We start from the raw sequence: 15,723 nt of genomic DNA, 5'->3' as shown, positions 1-15,723 counted from the left end.
ATAATGAATATCAGCGGCATAACATAGTTTATTCCGCTAGCGTCACGGCTCACAAATCGTGTGGCCTCTTCAAAGGGCCTCAAAACGCGACATGCGTCTCTAACCAGCTGCCAGTGCCTGAGCTCAAAATTACACTGGCTCCAAACGCTGCCCGTCTGTTGCATCAGGAAATCATTCACGGCTTTCCGCTGTTCGTACAGACGGTCCAACATGTGCAGGGTGGAATTCCAACGTGTTGGAACGTCGCAAATTAGGCTGTGTTCTGGGAGATTGTTTTGACGCTGCAAGTCCAGGAGGGCGTGCTTAAATGCATACGAACGTCTAAAGCTAACGCAAACCCTCCTGGACATGGCCAGCACACCCTTCAAACCAACATATGACTTTAAGAAGCGTGTTATGACCAGATTGATCACATGTGCCATGCAAGGAGCGTGTGTCAGGTGACCTAGACGCAGTGCAGCCACAACGTTCTTCCCGTTATCAGAGACAACATTGCCCAGTGTGAGTTTCAGAGGAGACAGCCAGCGTGCGATTTCCTCCTTGATGCACAGCAGCAGCTCCTGCCCTGTGTGGCTTTTCTGGCCCAGGCTCAGCAGGTGTAAGACAGCGTTGTGGCGCTTCACCTTGCACCTATGAAAAGAGGAGAGAGGAGTAGTGGAAGATACGCTGTGTCCTGTCGGGGACGGGAAGACCTCCAAGGAGGAAGGCAAGGAGGAGGAGAAGGAGGAGGAGGATGGTAGGCGCCTGGTGTCCGGAGTTGAACCAGAAAGATACAAGCGTGGAGGTGGTAATGCCTGGCATTGCTGCGGTGGTGCATCGGACTGCAAAATATTGACCCAGTAGGCCGTGAAAGACATGTATTGTCCCTGCCCATAGTTGCTGCTCCACGTGTCGATCGTGGCATGTACCCTGCTGCACACGGATAATTGCAAGGACTGGCACACCTTTTCCTCCACATGCTTCTGCAAGGCAGGGACAGCTGTTTTGGAGAAGTAATGTCGGCTAGGTATTCGCCACCTAGGCTGAGCGCACGCCATCAATTGCTTGAAGCCGGCGGAGTCGACCAGGTGGTACGGCAGCGACTGCACCACCAACAACTTAGCCAGGTGTGAATTAAGCCGCACGACAAGTGGATGACTGGGTATATATTGTTGCTTATTGGACAATGATTCCGCAATGGATAACTGACGGGATGCAGGAGGAGCACTAGATGACAGTGATGATGATGATGACAACAACGACATGGTGGATAAGGCCTGGCTTCTACTTAGATGACAGGGACTCGGAGCAGCAGCAGCGGGGTCTTCATTAGATGTACATGATGATGGTGGGGCATGTCGATTGTCCCACATGGCCTTGTGATGCCGCTCCATGTGTTTACGTAGAGCGGTAGTTCCTACATTGCTGCCCTGCCCACGCCTTACTTTCTGCGTACTTATACGGCACTGTTCCATGTTTTCGTCCCCCGGGAAGGTACAGAAAAATTGCCACACGGCAGAGTACCGTAAAGAGGTAGTACCACGTCCACCACCAACACCACCACCACCCGAGCTTGCCCCTTGTCTGGCAGGCTTTTTTCGGGAGCCTACACCAGCATCAGTGTCGCCGTCACCGGCTCCTGAGCTGACCCTACCGCTGCAACGTTTTGCAGATTGACTTCTGCCCCTACCTCGGCTTGGCTGTTTATCACGGCCAGTGCCGCCACTACTACCCTCCTCCTCTGACGCCGTCATCACCTCGTCACCTGGTTCCCACGTCCTGTCTAAAACAACATCATCATCATAGCCTTCCTCATCATCCCCGCCACTTATGTGACTGTGTTGTGAATGTGATGTGACATCATGGCGGGCTCCATGCCCCCCCTCATTACTGCGTCTGCCACCACGGCTACCACCACCAACACCCCCACTACCGCAGCTATGCGTCTCGGACACCGCTTCCACCTCCACCACCGCCGCAACACACTCCGTTGGCTGACTCGCGGAAAACAAATCATCATCATCACTATGTTGTTCAGTATCTTCCTTCGCACCCGAGGAGATGTCTCTTAGGACTCTCAGGAAAGATGGCTTCCCGCTAGGAAGGGGGAGCGAAGACATAGATGATGGAATTGAAATGCTAGAAATACCTATATTACTACTGTCACTGTGCCAAGGAACTGTAGAGGATCTGGAATCCAACAAAACCTGGCTTGAAGCCAGATCGTCAGAGTCTTCCTGCTGAGATGACCGCGAGCCAGCCAACCAGTCCACAATGGCCGTATTGTCTAAAGTAACCCGCCCACCGGAGGAGATGGACAAGTCTGGCTTGCTGATACTGCTACTACTACCAGCAGGCACATGGCTGCTGCTACTAGTGGAACTGGGCACATTTCTTGTGCCACAAATGCTGATACTGGGTCTGGCACCAACAGATCCAACATTTGGACTGGAAGAGGAGACGGCATGGGTGTTTTTTCCTCTACCCCGTCCTTTCACAACCTTTTTTTTACCTGACATTTCACTGCTGGAGTGCAGCAAGTTGAATCAAAACCCGGGGGATGAGCCCCTTCTAAAAGCGTATTCACACACTGACACTGGATTGGCAAATGGCAATGAATGAGAATTTCTATCAGCCACGCCGCGGTGCACTCAGGGAATGCTGGGTGTTGTAGTACTACGTCTACTACAAAGGCTGACTGTATTGCAAGTTGGATTGTTATTTGTTTGTTATGTTAACGGCCGGGGATGAGCCCCTTCTAAAAGCGTATTCACACACTGACACTGGCTTGGCAAATGGCAATGAATGAGAATTTCTATCAGCCACGCCGCAATGCACTCAGGGAATGCTGGGTGTTGTAGTACTACGTCTACTGCAAAGGCTGACTGTATTGCAAGTTGGATTGTTATTTGTTTGTTATGTTAACGGCCGGGGATGAGCCCCTTCTAAAAGCGTATTCACACACTGACACTGGCTTGGCAAATGGCAATGAATGAGAATTTCTATCAGCCAATGTGCACTGACTCAGGGAATGCTGGGCGTTGTAGTACTACAAAGCCTGCCTGTATTGCAAGTTGGATGCAACGGGGATGAGCCCCTTCTAAAAGCGTATTCACACACTGGCTGAGTAGTGAGTAGTGGATGAGCCCCTTCGATTGCTGGATTCCTGCCTTTTAGATTCCTAAAGCTTTCCCTTACTGCACAGAGATGCTATCCCTACAGCTCCTGTCTGTATAATGGCCGCTGAGCTCCGTGCATAGACTTTTATTGCAGGCTTGAGCCCGCCCCTATGCTGCCGCCCGATTGGCTGGGAGAGCCGTTTCAAGGCATTATGGGGTAGCCTGATGTCAGGTAATCTTGTGAAATCCTCCATTTTAGATGTAACATGTGGCAGGCGCCAAAATGTAGCAGGGTTGTCCCTGTTCGCTCATCTCTAGCCAAATGCACACAATGCGTAATACGTGCGGTTCGTGCAAAAATATGCAGCGTAATACCGTACCAGGAAAGTAAATTCGATTTCAAGAAATCTCCTCTACACGTTGCATTTTTTTCTGCTCGTAAATTGACCTGCGTGTTTTAAAATCCGCAGATTGTTTATTTATCTTGTGTTTCCACTTGCAAACTCTATCTGACTAGATTTTTTTTTAAAAAACGCACCATAATCCGCAACATAAAAACGCACCTGCGCATGTAGCCATCTTTATCTTGACTCTGATAACTTGTTGCAGCGTGATATCACACACACCAAAATTAATTGAAAAGTCATAAAAAAAAAGTCAGGTTAAAGGTTAACACTGTGTATTTAATGTGTTAAAAGTCAAGATAAAGACGGCTACATCTGTATTTCCGCATCAAAATGTAAAAAAAACGCACCTAAAAATGCACTATTATGTTACCTTCAGTTTTGATGCTGATTTTCTGCACCAAATTCTGCAACGTGTGCATTTAGCCTTACCAGGAATACTTTTCACAGCAAAGAATACATAGAGCAAACTGTAACATGGCAACTAGAACTCTTTACTACATTTTTCATCTAGGTATATTAAGATTTCTTAGTTTGGATAGGGATAATATTTCCAAACAGTAAAATATCCACAGGTACTGAATATAAGGGACAATCATACAGATGATGAGCATGTAGTTACCATTTCTCTTATCACACATATAAGTAAAATCTTTATATTGTGGTGGTAACTGTTCCAGTCTGAGAACAGCAAATAAGGTTTTCTTTAGCTTTCACTGATAAAGATTCAGAATCATTCATGGAATCAAAGATCCTGGAGAAAAAAATATATATTTTTTTTAGACTCACAGTTTCTAAATAGCTTTTTGCATCAAACTACGGAATCCATGCAGTAATAGGAAACTGAGGGATGATAAGATAAAGGAAAACTGATAAGAATATCAATATTGGAGTATTCAAGATTTTAGTTTATTTATCTGAGCAAACAAAATCTCTAACTTTAATATTTATAATAGAAGTCAAATGGTGTTTTAATACCTTCCACAAAAGGTTGTTTGAAATATTAATACTCTATTTGGAATTAATGAACAAATCACTGGAATGAGGATAGAGTTTATAAAATATAGCTTTTACTTATTATTTGTTAAAAGTGTGCAAATGCATACACAAAGGACAAATTTATAGAATAAAACTGTACTCCCTTATGTGAGAGTAAAATTTGTCCTTTGTGTATGCATTTGCACACTTTTAACAAATAATAAGTAAAAGCTATAAACTCTATCTTTAATATTTATAAGAATGAAAAAAAAAATCATCTTTTAGCTGTTTCTTTTTCCTTTTTTTTAATTACAGTTAAAGAAGAAAGTTAAGATAATTCCAATTTGACAAGGTAGCCATTTTCTTATGGTGATTGAAGATAACTCCCTAAACAACCTACAGGACTACCATAATATACACAAAGGTGGAATTTAGGAAAGACTTTAAATGCTAGTTTTCTGGTGTGTGCCTCTTAAGTCGCATCCTACTCCTTGGGGCTTCAGACTAAGGGTATGTGCACACAATTACAGCTGAAATTAAGGAGCTGTTTTCAGGAGAAAACAGCTCCTGCATTTCAGACGTAATTGCTCATACTCACCTTTTGCGAGGCGTCAATTACGGCCGTAATTTGGAGCTGTTCTTCATTGGAATCAATGAAAAACGGCTCCAATTACGTCCCAAGAAGTGTCCTGCACTTCTTTGCCGAGGCTGTTATTTTACGCGCCGTCTTTTGACAGCGACGCGTAAAATTACAGGTCGTCGGCACAGTACATCGGCAAATCCATTCAAATGAATGGGCAGATGTTTGCCGACGTATTGGAGCCGTGTTTTCAGGCGTAATTCGAGGCGTAAAACGCCTCGTTTACGCCTGAAAATAGGTTGTGTGAACCCAACCTTGGCGTGGCGCATTAAACGTCAGTCTTAGTAAATTTGCCCCATAGATTTAGCTTGTAGATGGCAGAGATTTCACTTAGAGGTGCACAGACAGCACAAGATGCAAAAAATTATTGAGGCTGGGTCACAAGCTGCGTTTTGCTGTGTTTTTCTGCGGTTTTTGTAGCGTTGTTTTGCAGCATATTGTTATGCTTTTTTTTTTGCAGCCAGATGTTATATTATTGTCTATAGTAAAATATCAAGTGCAGTACATACAACTTTCTTTGGTTTGTGCCATTTTGAGGCAATTTTGTGGTCAGTGGCGTTTTTTTCCAAATGCAGCATTCTCTGTGTATGATTTTTTTTCAGGTATTTTTCCCATTGGTTCGCTATAGGGCTTCAAAAACGCCCTAAGGCCACACACACACAGTTTGCTTTGCAGTTTTTGGTGCCATTTTTGGCTCTGATTTTTGGGCCAAAGCTAGAAGCAGATCCAAGATGAAGGTAAGGTATAAAAAAATAGACTGATGCATCTCCTTTCTTTTATGTCCACTCCTGTGTTTGGTTGAACGAACTGAGCCACAAACTGCATAAAAAAACTGCAACCTAACTGTGTGTGTGTGATCATGGCCCAAAAAACGCACATACAAAATTACACTGAATGAAAAAAGCCACTAAAAACGCCCTTAAAAACGCATGTTACATTTTAATAATGCTAGCGTTATTGTATGTTTTTGTATGCAATTTAAATTGCTAGAATAATTATGTGTGTGAAGAGGTGCCTAAGAGGTGTGTGCCAGTAGGGGCCAGCCTTTGGGGTGGCACAGGGCGGATCACTCCAACAGGTGGAAGGGGTCGCTGTGCTGGCTCCGTTCCCCTGCTTGTTTCAGAAGCACCCGAGCAAGGCGACTCAGCAGCAGCCTTTCCGCCCGGGCACTTCTTCACTCAGTTGCATCGCTACAGCTGTAGCAGCCATGGCGACGCCACTATAGCAGAGCAGGCAGGTATCTTCCTGCTCTGCAATCTACTACGCCACTGCAGCTTCCAGAAGGAGCTGAATCCCTATGTGGCCCGGGATTCCAATCCTGGACGGAGCGCTTGATGTCTCTGTCCATATATGGACAGTGACATCAGGGGCAACTCCTGAAGCGGAATCCCCGTCCACAGCGTTGCTGACTCTGTGACCTGGGATTCCACTCTAGGAGAAGCCGTTCACGTCACTCACATAAATGGACAGAGAAGTCAGGGGCTACTCCTGGAGTGGAATCCCTGACGCTGTGACCGGGATTCCACTCCATGAGAAGCCAGTGACATCACTGTCCATAAATGGACACAGACGACAGGGGCTTCTCCTGGAGTGGAAACCTCAGTCACAGCATCGGCAACACTGTGGAAGGGTATTCCGCCTTTGGAGTTGCCCCTGATGTCTCTGTCCATATATGGACAGAGATATGAAGCGGCCACTGTGGCCGGGGATTCCGCTCCTTCAGGGAGCTACAGTGGCGCTTTCTACAGGAAGGGGGGGTGCTATCTACAAGGGGGCTGTGAGCTGTGTGGCACTACCTACAATGGGGCTGTGTGACACTACTTACAAGGGGTCTGTGTGGCACTACCTACAAGGGAGCTGTGTGGCACTACCTACCAGGGGGCTGTGTGGCAATACTTACAAGGGGGCTGTGTGGCACTACCTACCAGGGGGCTGTGTGGCACTACCTATGCATGTAGCCATCTTTAACTTGATTCTGATAAGTCAAGATAAGGGATGTAGCCATTGTTGATTTAATGCGTTAAAAGTCAAGGTAAAGATGGCTACATCTGTACGAGGGGCTGTGTGGCACTATCTACAGGGGCTGTGTGGCACTACCTACAAGGGGGCTTTGTGACACTACCTACAAGGGGGCTGTGTGGCACTACCTGTAGGGGACTGTGTGGAACTACCTAAAGGGGGCTGTGTGGCACTACTTACAAGGGGCTGTGTTGCACTATCTACAGGGGGAATCTGTTAGTGGCGGGCTGATGCTCATTTTAGTGAGGGTGGCGGGCTGATGGTCATTTTACTGTGAGTGGAGGTCTGATGGTTATTTTACTGTGAGTGCTGGGCTGATGGTAATTTTACTGTGATTGGGGGCTGATGGTCATTTTACTGTGAGTGGGGCTGATGGTCATTTTACTGTGAGTGGTGGGCTGTTGGTTATTTTACTGTGAGTGGGGGGCTGATAGTCTTCAAGTGGTTTCCACCTCTGAGCTCCAATTGAAATTAATAGGAGGCAGAAAATACCTGCGGCGCCTGTTTGGAGTGCTTTTTTGCCTGCATCCTTTGCATTAGCTTAAAAAAATGCAAAAAACCAGGAGGTCAAACAACGCTATCAATTCAAAATCTGCTTAAAAATTCCTGAAGGAATTTTGAGGCAGATTTTTTTTTGCCTTACAAAAAATGCTGTGTGAACACGAGTCTTGTGCTTGTTTTTAGCCGTTTTCTTTCTTTCTCAAAACAATTTTTGGTAGTGGTGCCCTGAGAAAAAAAATGTTTTTCCAGTAGTGCCTCGAGTCTGAAAAGGTTGGGAAATGCTGTACTAGACTACAGGATCACGCCAGCCTATGCAAGGATCCCGTTGTGGAGCAGCTCAGTTTGTCATGGGAACGGAGCCTAGGTGAGTACATTTTTTTTTTGTTTCGGGGCACTGTCTACAAGGGGGAGGTGGGAGGGTGTATGGCACGATCTATAAGGAGGTGGTAGTGGATTATGGCACTGTTTACAGGGAGGCTGTATGGCACAATCTACAGGGGTGCACTATCTACAAGGGGGGGCTATGTGTGGCAGCCAGGGGAGGAGGGTATTATACTGTGTGGGGGCCACTAAGCGGACATTATACTGTGTAGGGGTACTAAAGGGGGCAATATACTGTGTGTGCACTTAGGGGGCAAAATACTGTGTGGGCACAATTAGAGAACAAAATACTGTGTCCTTGAAGGGGTTATAATATATTATTAAATATTATTATTATACTTTTTTGGGGGGCAATATACTGTGGGGGGCATTATACTTTTTTCATCTGACATTATTTTTATGATGGGGTGGGGCACCAAAAGATAATTTTGTACGGGGCGCCATCTGTCCTAAGGCCGGCCTTGTGTGCCACTTAATAATTTGACTCTTTATTTATTGACTTAAGGGGTGTAGCTATAAGGGGTGCAGAGGTTGCACTTGCACCAGGCACTGGTGTCTGAGGGACCTAAAGGTATAAGAAGACACTTAGAAATTGTAGATGGTAGGTGGGGGCTGTGTTGCACATTTTGCACTGCTGTTCAGAAGCGTCAAGTTACACATCTGGTTGACTTGCATTATTTTTTATGTAACAACACCCAACAAAGTCAACGACCTGAGTTTATTGCTTATTATTAAGAACTGAATACTGATTTCTTGCATATAAAAATATATTCTTTTTATTCATATGTACTGATAAGCAGTCTTACATTTAGAAACATTCACATCTGTTGTGAGAATTTTCTCTAAAACAACAACTAAACACTCTCTTGGAAGTTGTAGTAGATTCATCTGTTTCTTGATCAAGCTGTGGTTGTTGTATGCTGATGTGTTATACTGCGATAGATGAACAAGATTGATTCTTTTTAGGTCTACTGGGAAGTTATACCCTCATGCTTAGGAGCTTTCGTCAAGAAGTGGATGGTAAAACAAGGAATACATTCATAGTACTGTTTATTGACCTTCTACCCTCTCAGTGACTAATAAATTCATGGCAGCTAGTATATCCACTATTACATGGTATAATATCTAAATGACTGAATATACAAATTGTAGGTTGAGTGTTTGCACAGATGCGTCTGCAGCTGAAGGCACTTGACAGAAAAGAGATCATACACATAAGATTATAATTCTGTTATACAACTGTTGTTGATCATTGGGAACAGCCTTTCTATTGTACCAACAAGATGGCTTATAATAAACTGTATTGAAACAGAATCTTTATAGTAAAAAAATGCATAGGACATTATCAATAATTATTCTACTCAAGTGAATGGAAATAATAAGAGAGCACAACAAATGTAATAGTGGAAGTATGGATGTCTACTGTGTTGGTGCTTTCCTACAGTACTGTATATTCATATTCAGACACATGTACTAATACTGGCACCCCACTCCTTGGTATTCCAGTGTACTATATGAGTGTAGTGTGCACAATACCCCCAACACTGGGCGTGCTAGCGAACTTTAAGAAATCAGTTGCACAGTGTGACTAGAACCCTATACCTTGACCCATGGTCATATATATGTTTTCAACTGCAAATATTAAGGAAAACTGGTGTAATTACATTAAGCATTTACCTTATTTCTTTGCAGAGCATGTCCAGTGTTAATAAAGTGGGGTGCCATAAATGATGCCATACACTGTAGCCTGCCTGAAAAAGCAGATTGGGCAGATGTGAAGTAAAAAATGGCACATGCCCATGCATCATATTTACATAGAGTCTTAACATCATTCTTTATCTTGTGGCCAATAGATTTGTCTTAGTGGGTGTGTTGTCATAGATATGTTCCATTTATAAAACGTGTGAGACTCATCAAAATTGTCTGCCGGTTAACGTCAGGTCGGACCCTGAAGACATTGTACAAGGTTTCTGCTAAAGGGTTAAATGTGGCATCAGTTAATTTATTATGCACCAAATATTATGTGTATTATGATCTGATATTTTAACTAAATGTTCCCATTTAACATATCCCTGTTATACATGCTGAAACAAATTTTTTAACACTTTAGTGACCAGCCTATTTTGGGCCTTAGTGACAGAGCGATTTTATTATGTTTTTTGATTGTCACATTTCAAAATCTATAACTTTTTTTTGTTTTTCCAAAGACATGTGAGGACTTGTTTTTTTGGAAGACGAGTTGTGTTTTTTAATGGAACCATTTTGGGTGCATACAATTTATTGATTAATTTGTATTCACTTTTTTGTAGGGTAATGGAAAAAAAAACAAGACATTCTTTTTGCATCTTAAATTACGCTGTTTTCAAATTTTTACAGGAGCCATGATAGCTATGATGGATCTGTTATGATCTATTTTGTAATAAACCCCAACTGCTCCTGATGGAAAAACTTGACTTATAATAAATGCATCAGGTTTACTATCCTGAAGGTTCATCAATTGCTCCCACAAAATAAATTAAGAGAACAATCTATAAACCAATAAATACATGTATTTATTACAATAAATAATGGCAACATTAGGTAAAATACTTTGAATATCTGTAGAGTTAGAATTCGGATTTAACCAAGAGGAAAATTAAAATAACACATGTAAGAAACCATTCAATTATTATTTACTTAGTAAAATATCTGAAGGGATGTATGAAAAACAATTGCTGAGCAGACTACATAAAAAGATAAGCACCAATAATAGGATTTAAATGAAAAGCGTCGCTGTCATGGGAAGAAGACAATTTGATAAAAGGAGGTGTGAATTTGATTCTGGAATCATCCAAAAAGCTGCTTTATTTTACATTTATTTGGAAATGTTGAACATTTTGGAGAGACTAGCAGTAGTTGAGAGAGAAATGATTCCCGGATTCTTTTAACAATCATAGACATTTTCCACATTCTATTAGCATTATGAATAAGTATTTTTTTTTGTCTCTGTGTACTTGCCTAGTGGGGTAGCATTTTTTATGTTATATAAATACAAAACACTATCTTCCCTGCAGCTACTACTTGGTGGCTTAAACAATAAAAAGATGTAATGCTTAAAAAAGCCTTGTAGCAAGCTGGTAACATAACATCTTCTACAGTGAACACAGGCTACAGGATTGAGCAGTGATCCGTGAACGGAACTGTCCGCGCTTCTTCAACGCTGCACATTCCCCGTCACATGTGAATGTATGAATTATTCAGACTGGACACATGCAGGCCTGGAAAAGGCTTTGTTTCGTGGAAAGATCTGAACCATAGTTGCAAATCCTTGCCATTCAGGTTACGCAGCTAGGGCTCCAGTTGCTAGAGGATTTATTTGTCAATGCTTTTCAAGCCAGTTAAATGTGACAAAAGCTTTTATCTTTAATTCTCTGAATCATGCATAGTTTGTTTTACTTCTTTCTGCAGAAATGGACAGATGGTTGAAAAACGTACTCAATATGGCAGTAACATTCTGTTAAATAGGCAAATGCTGGGCAACCCAATCTGGAGAATAAGGGTAAGTTCACACGTAGTGTAAATAATTCAAATTTAGTTGTGGAAAATTCACAGCATAATACAGTAGCAGCAAAGTGGATGAGATTTGAACAAATCTCATCCACACGCGTAAATGGTCAGCGCGGCGTTGCGTTTTTAATCCACAGCATGTCGATTATATTTGCGTAATCGCTGCTTCTGTGTTGCGGGTTTTCCCCTTTGAATCGATGGGGAGGTAAAACCCACAACAAATAGCAGATTTTGCGTATTTTTTGCACCGAAAAAGCTATGATTGCACTGCAAAACTCAGAAAAAAAAGTCTTATACTTACCCAGAATTCTGTGATTTTTTTTACAGGCCGGCCTCCTGCAATGAAGTTTCATCCCATGTGACGGCTTCAGCCAATGACAGGCTGAATCAGTCACATTGGGATAAAACTTCACCCCAGGAGGCCCGTCTGCAGTAAGTATGTGTTTTTTTTTTCGTTAATGTGCAGTTTTCATCAGCAGGCATTCTGGCCTCTGGCCGAAAAACTACACCCCAATTTGGAATTCACTCCAGCTGCAAGGGCAGATACACTGTGTATCTTTACCCAGCGTGTCCGCCCTGCGTGACTGTAGCCTTATGTTTATCTTTGACAGTATTTATAAACCATAAAAAATCCAATGAAAACACTGAATACATGACAAAATGTTCTCCCTTAACACTCATTTCCTTTGACCCCTTTCTGTCTAAATTGCTATAAAATCTGTGAGGAATATATGAAGAATTATACTATAAGTGTCCCTTGAAGTCAATTATATCCACCTTCTCTTTTTTCAGGAAAAAACTTTGTCTGGCTATAAGGCAACTGACTGCAGAAGGAACCTCTGCCCTGTTTGTAATAGGAGACCAGTAAGTTAACCCCTTAACGCATTAACACTTAACTCTACGTGACAGGTGTTAAGGAGTTATATGGATCGGACTTACGGGCTGAGCCCGCTCCATACTGAGTCGGTCTAGTAGGCTGTATGTTACAGCCGACACCTCACCGAAACGGGCAGAATAAAAGATTACTTTGGTTCTGCCCGTTTAACCCCTTAGGTGTCATGGTCAATGGCGACCTTGGCATCTAAGCAGTTAGAAAGAGGGGGCATGGCAGCCTTGGGGTCCCCAGATCTGACATCTTCGGCAGGGCTTCATAGGAGGCTGTAAGAGTCCCGATATACTGCAATACGTTAGTATTGCAGTGTATATTGCAAGTGATTCAAGTGGTTCAAGTCCCCTAGGAGAACTTATAAAAAACATTTAAAAACAGTTGAATAAAGTTTTTTTTAATGTACAAAAATAAATAATAAAAGTAAAAAAAAAATAATCAAATTTTTTCCAGAGTGGTGTTAAAAATATTAAGATAAACATAACTGGTATTAACGCTTCCGTAAAAATCCAAAATCGTATAATATAACGTTATTTAACCCGCACGGTGAATGCTGTAGAAAAAACAACAACAAAAATAACGCCAGAATTGCTTTTTTCTTGGGCATTTTTGCTCCCCAAAACATGGAATAAAAAGCATTTAAAAAGTCGCATGTACTGCTCGTTCTGCAAAAAATAAGCCCTCATACTGCTCAATCGACGGAATAATAAAAAAGTTATAGCTCTCAGAATATGGTGACAAAACAAAAAAAAATAATTAACAAATAGATTTTTCTTTGGAAAAGTAGTAAAACATAAAAAAACTATATAAATTTGGTATCGCCGCCGTAATTGTATCAATCTGTAGAATAAAGTTAACGTTTTATTTTTACTGCACAATGAACGCCGTAAAAAACAAAACCCAAAAAGCAATGTCAGAATCACAGTTTTTTGGCCATTTCACCCCACAAAGTATTATTTTTCAGTTTCCCACTACATTATATGGTACATTATATAGTGCCATGAAAAACTACAACTCATCCCACAACAAAAGCCTTTATATGTCGACGAAAAAATTAACTTATGAATTTTTGGAAGGTGGTGAGGAAAGAACTAAACTAAAAATATGAAAATTAGCTGCGGAGGAGGGAGTTGATTTATGGCTCCTTAGGCCCCATGCACACAACCGTAGATTTTGTCTGTAATTATGGACTGTAATTACAGTCCGTAATTACAGACCCATTAATTTCTATGGCCGACGGACACCTTCCCATATATTTACGAAAAGTGTCCGTGCTGCAGAAACCTTCCGTAAAAAAACAGAACATGACATCCAATTTTTTTATTTTAAGGACCGTTCTCCCATACTTTATACTGGGAGCACGGTCCGTAGATGCGGATGACTATCCGCAGCCATCCGCGACCTTGCCTGTAATCACAGACTGTAATTACAGGCACGGTCGTGTGCATGGGGCCTTGGTGAAGTCCCACCACTCAGCCACCTACTAGACAAAAATTAAAGGATTCAGGAAATTGAAACGTGTTTTGTGCAAGAGAAACCTGCAGTGTGGCCAAGATTAAGCGCATGCATGCAAAAAAAGCCCTGTGTGAAGAGCCTGTATGGCAGTGCACAGAGCTTTCTGGTGCCTAAGGGCATGACCACACGTGGCGGATTTCCTCCGCAACTGTCCGCATCAATGCCGCACAGAATCTGCGTTGCAGATTCTGCTGCGGATCTGCACAAAATGTGCAGAAAATTGATGCGGACTGGCCGCTGCGGACTGCAGGAAAAGTGCTTCCCGTCTCCCTATTCAGTGCAGGATAGAGAGAAGGGACAGCACTTTCCCTAGTGAAAGTCAAAGAAATTCATACTTACCGCCCGTTGTCTTGGTGACGCGTCCCTCTTTCGGCATCCAGCCCGACCTCCCTGGATGACGCTCCAGTCCATGTGACCGCTGCAGCCTGTGCTTGGCCTGTGATTGGCTGCAGCCGTCACTTAGACTGAAACGTCATCCTGGGAGGCCGGACTGGAGACAGACGCAGGGAGTTCTCGGTAAGTATGAACTTATATTTTTTTTTACAGATACATGTATATTGAGATCGGTAGTCACTGTCCCGGGTGCAGAAACAGTTACTGCCGATCGCGTAACTCTTTCAGCACCCTGGACAGTGACTATTTACAGACGTCTCCTAGCAACGCTCCCGTCATTACGGGAGCCCCATTGACTTCCTCAGTCTGGCTGTAGACCTAGAAATACATAGGTCCAGCCAGAATGAAGAAATGTCATGGTAGTAAAAACAATACGCTCCGCAGCACACATAAGATCTGCGGACTTCATTGCGGAATTTTGACTCTCCATTGAAGTCAATGGAGAAATTCCGCCATGAGTCCGCAACCAGTCCGCCACTGCTCCGCAACAGACAGAGCATGCTGCGGACACCAAATTCCGCTCCGCAGCCTATGCTCCGCAGCGGAATTTTACGCCTAGTCTAAACGAACACTGCTAAATTAAAGTGTAAGTCAATGGACAAACGGCACCGCTGCGGATTAACGCTGCGGAGTGTCCGCAGCGGAATTTCAGTGAAATTCCGCCACGTGTGAACATGCCCTTAGTACGGAGCAGTAAGGGTATGTTTAGACGTGGCAGAATTTTTCCGCTGCAAATGTTGCTGTAAATTGTCGGCAATTATGCAACTAATCTGCAGCAACATTTGCATATTTGACAGGTAATTCAGACGTTGTGGGTACCACAGTAAACTTGCCGCAGATTTCTGCCTTTGGGTTGCAAAGGCTGAAATCCGCAGTGAAATTCCGCTACTTCTCCGCAACAGAATGAGCATGCTGCGGAGGGAAAATTCTGCACCGCAGCCTAAAATCCACACTGTCATTTTCCGCAATGTCTGAACTAAGTTTCCTAAAAAGGTATAGAAACAAATGTAAAAAACGGCAGCTGTGGATTTCCACCGCAGACGCTCAGCAGTGGAATTCAACGGCAATTCTGCCATGTCTGAGCATGCCCTAAAGCCTCTGTGCTTGTAAACATGCTATGTCAGGGGCTGTAGCGGATAATACCTCCTTACATTTGGCTTGCTACTGAACATACCACCATTTATTTTCTGTCAAATATGTACATATGAAATTGGAGGCATACGGAGGTACAGTAGAGGCCCATGCACCACTATGGCAGCTTTATTATGGCTCGTACAAAACGGAACCGTAATAGGGTCATGTGCATGAGACCTTTATCTCCTATATACTTCTATTCTTAATTTCTAGGTTTAGTGTATATGA

General features: G+C 43.0%; 1 long non-coding RNA gene across 1 annotated transcript; it reads left to right on the top strand.

Annotated features, from left to right (window-relative positions):
• The first annotated feature begins 9,719 nt into the window (after positions 1–9,719).
• Positions 9,720–12,433, top strand: LOC142740991 (uncharacterized). The gene is made up of 3 exons (XR_012880954.1): positions 9,720–9,800; positions 11,469–11,559; positions 12,360–12,433. It is a non-coding gene; the product is annotated as an uncharacterized LOC142740991 (long non-coding RNA).
• Positions 12,434–15,723: the final 3,290 nt, after the last annotated feature.

Source organism: Rhinoderma darwinii, chromosome 2 (assembly GCF_050947455.1).
Source record: "Rhinoderma darwinii isolate aRhiDar2 chromosome 2, aRhiDar2.hap1, whole genome shotgun sequence".
In the NCBI taxonomy this organism is placed as follows: Eukaryota; Metazoa; Chordata; class Amphibia; order Anura; family Rhinodermatidae; genus Rhinoderma; species Rhinoderma darwinii.
Note: the sequence above shows the minus strand (reverse complement) of the source record. Positions and strands in the feature narration are given on the sequence as shown.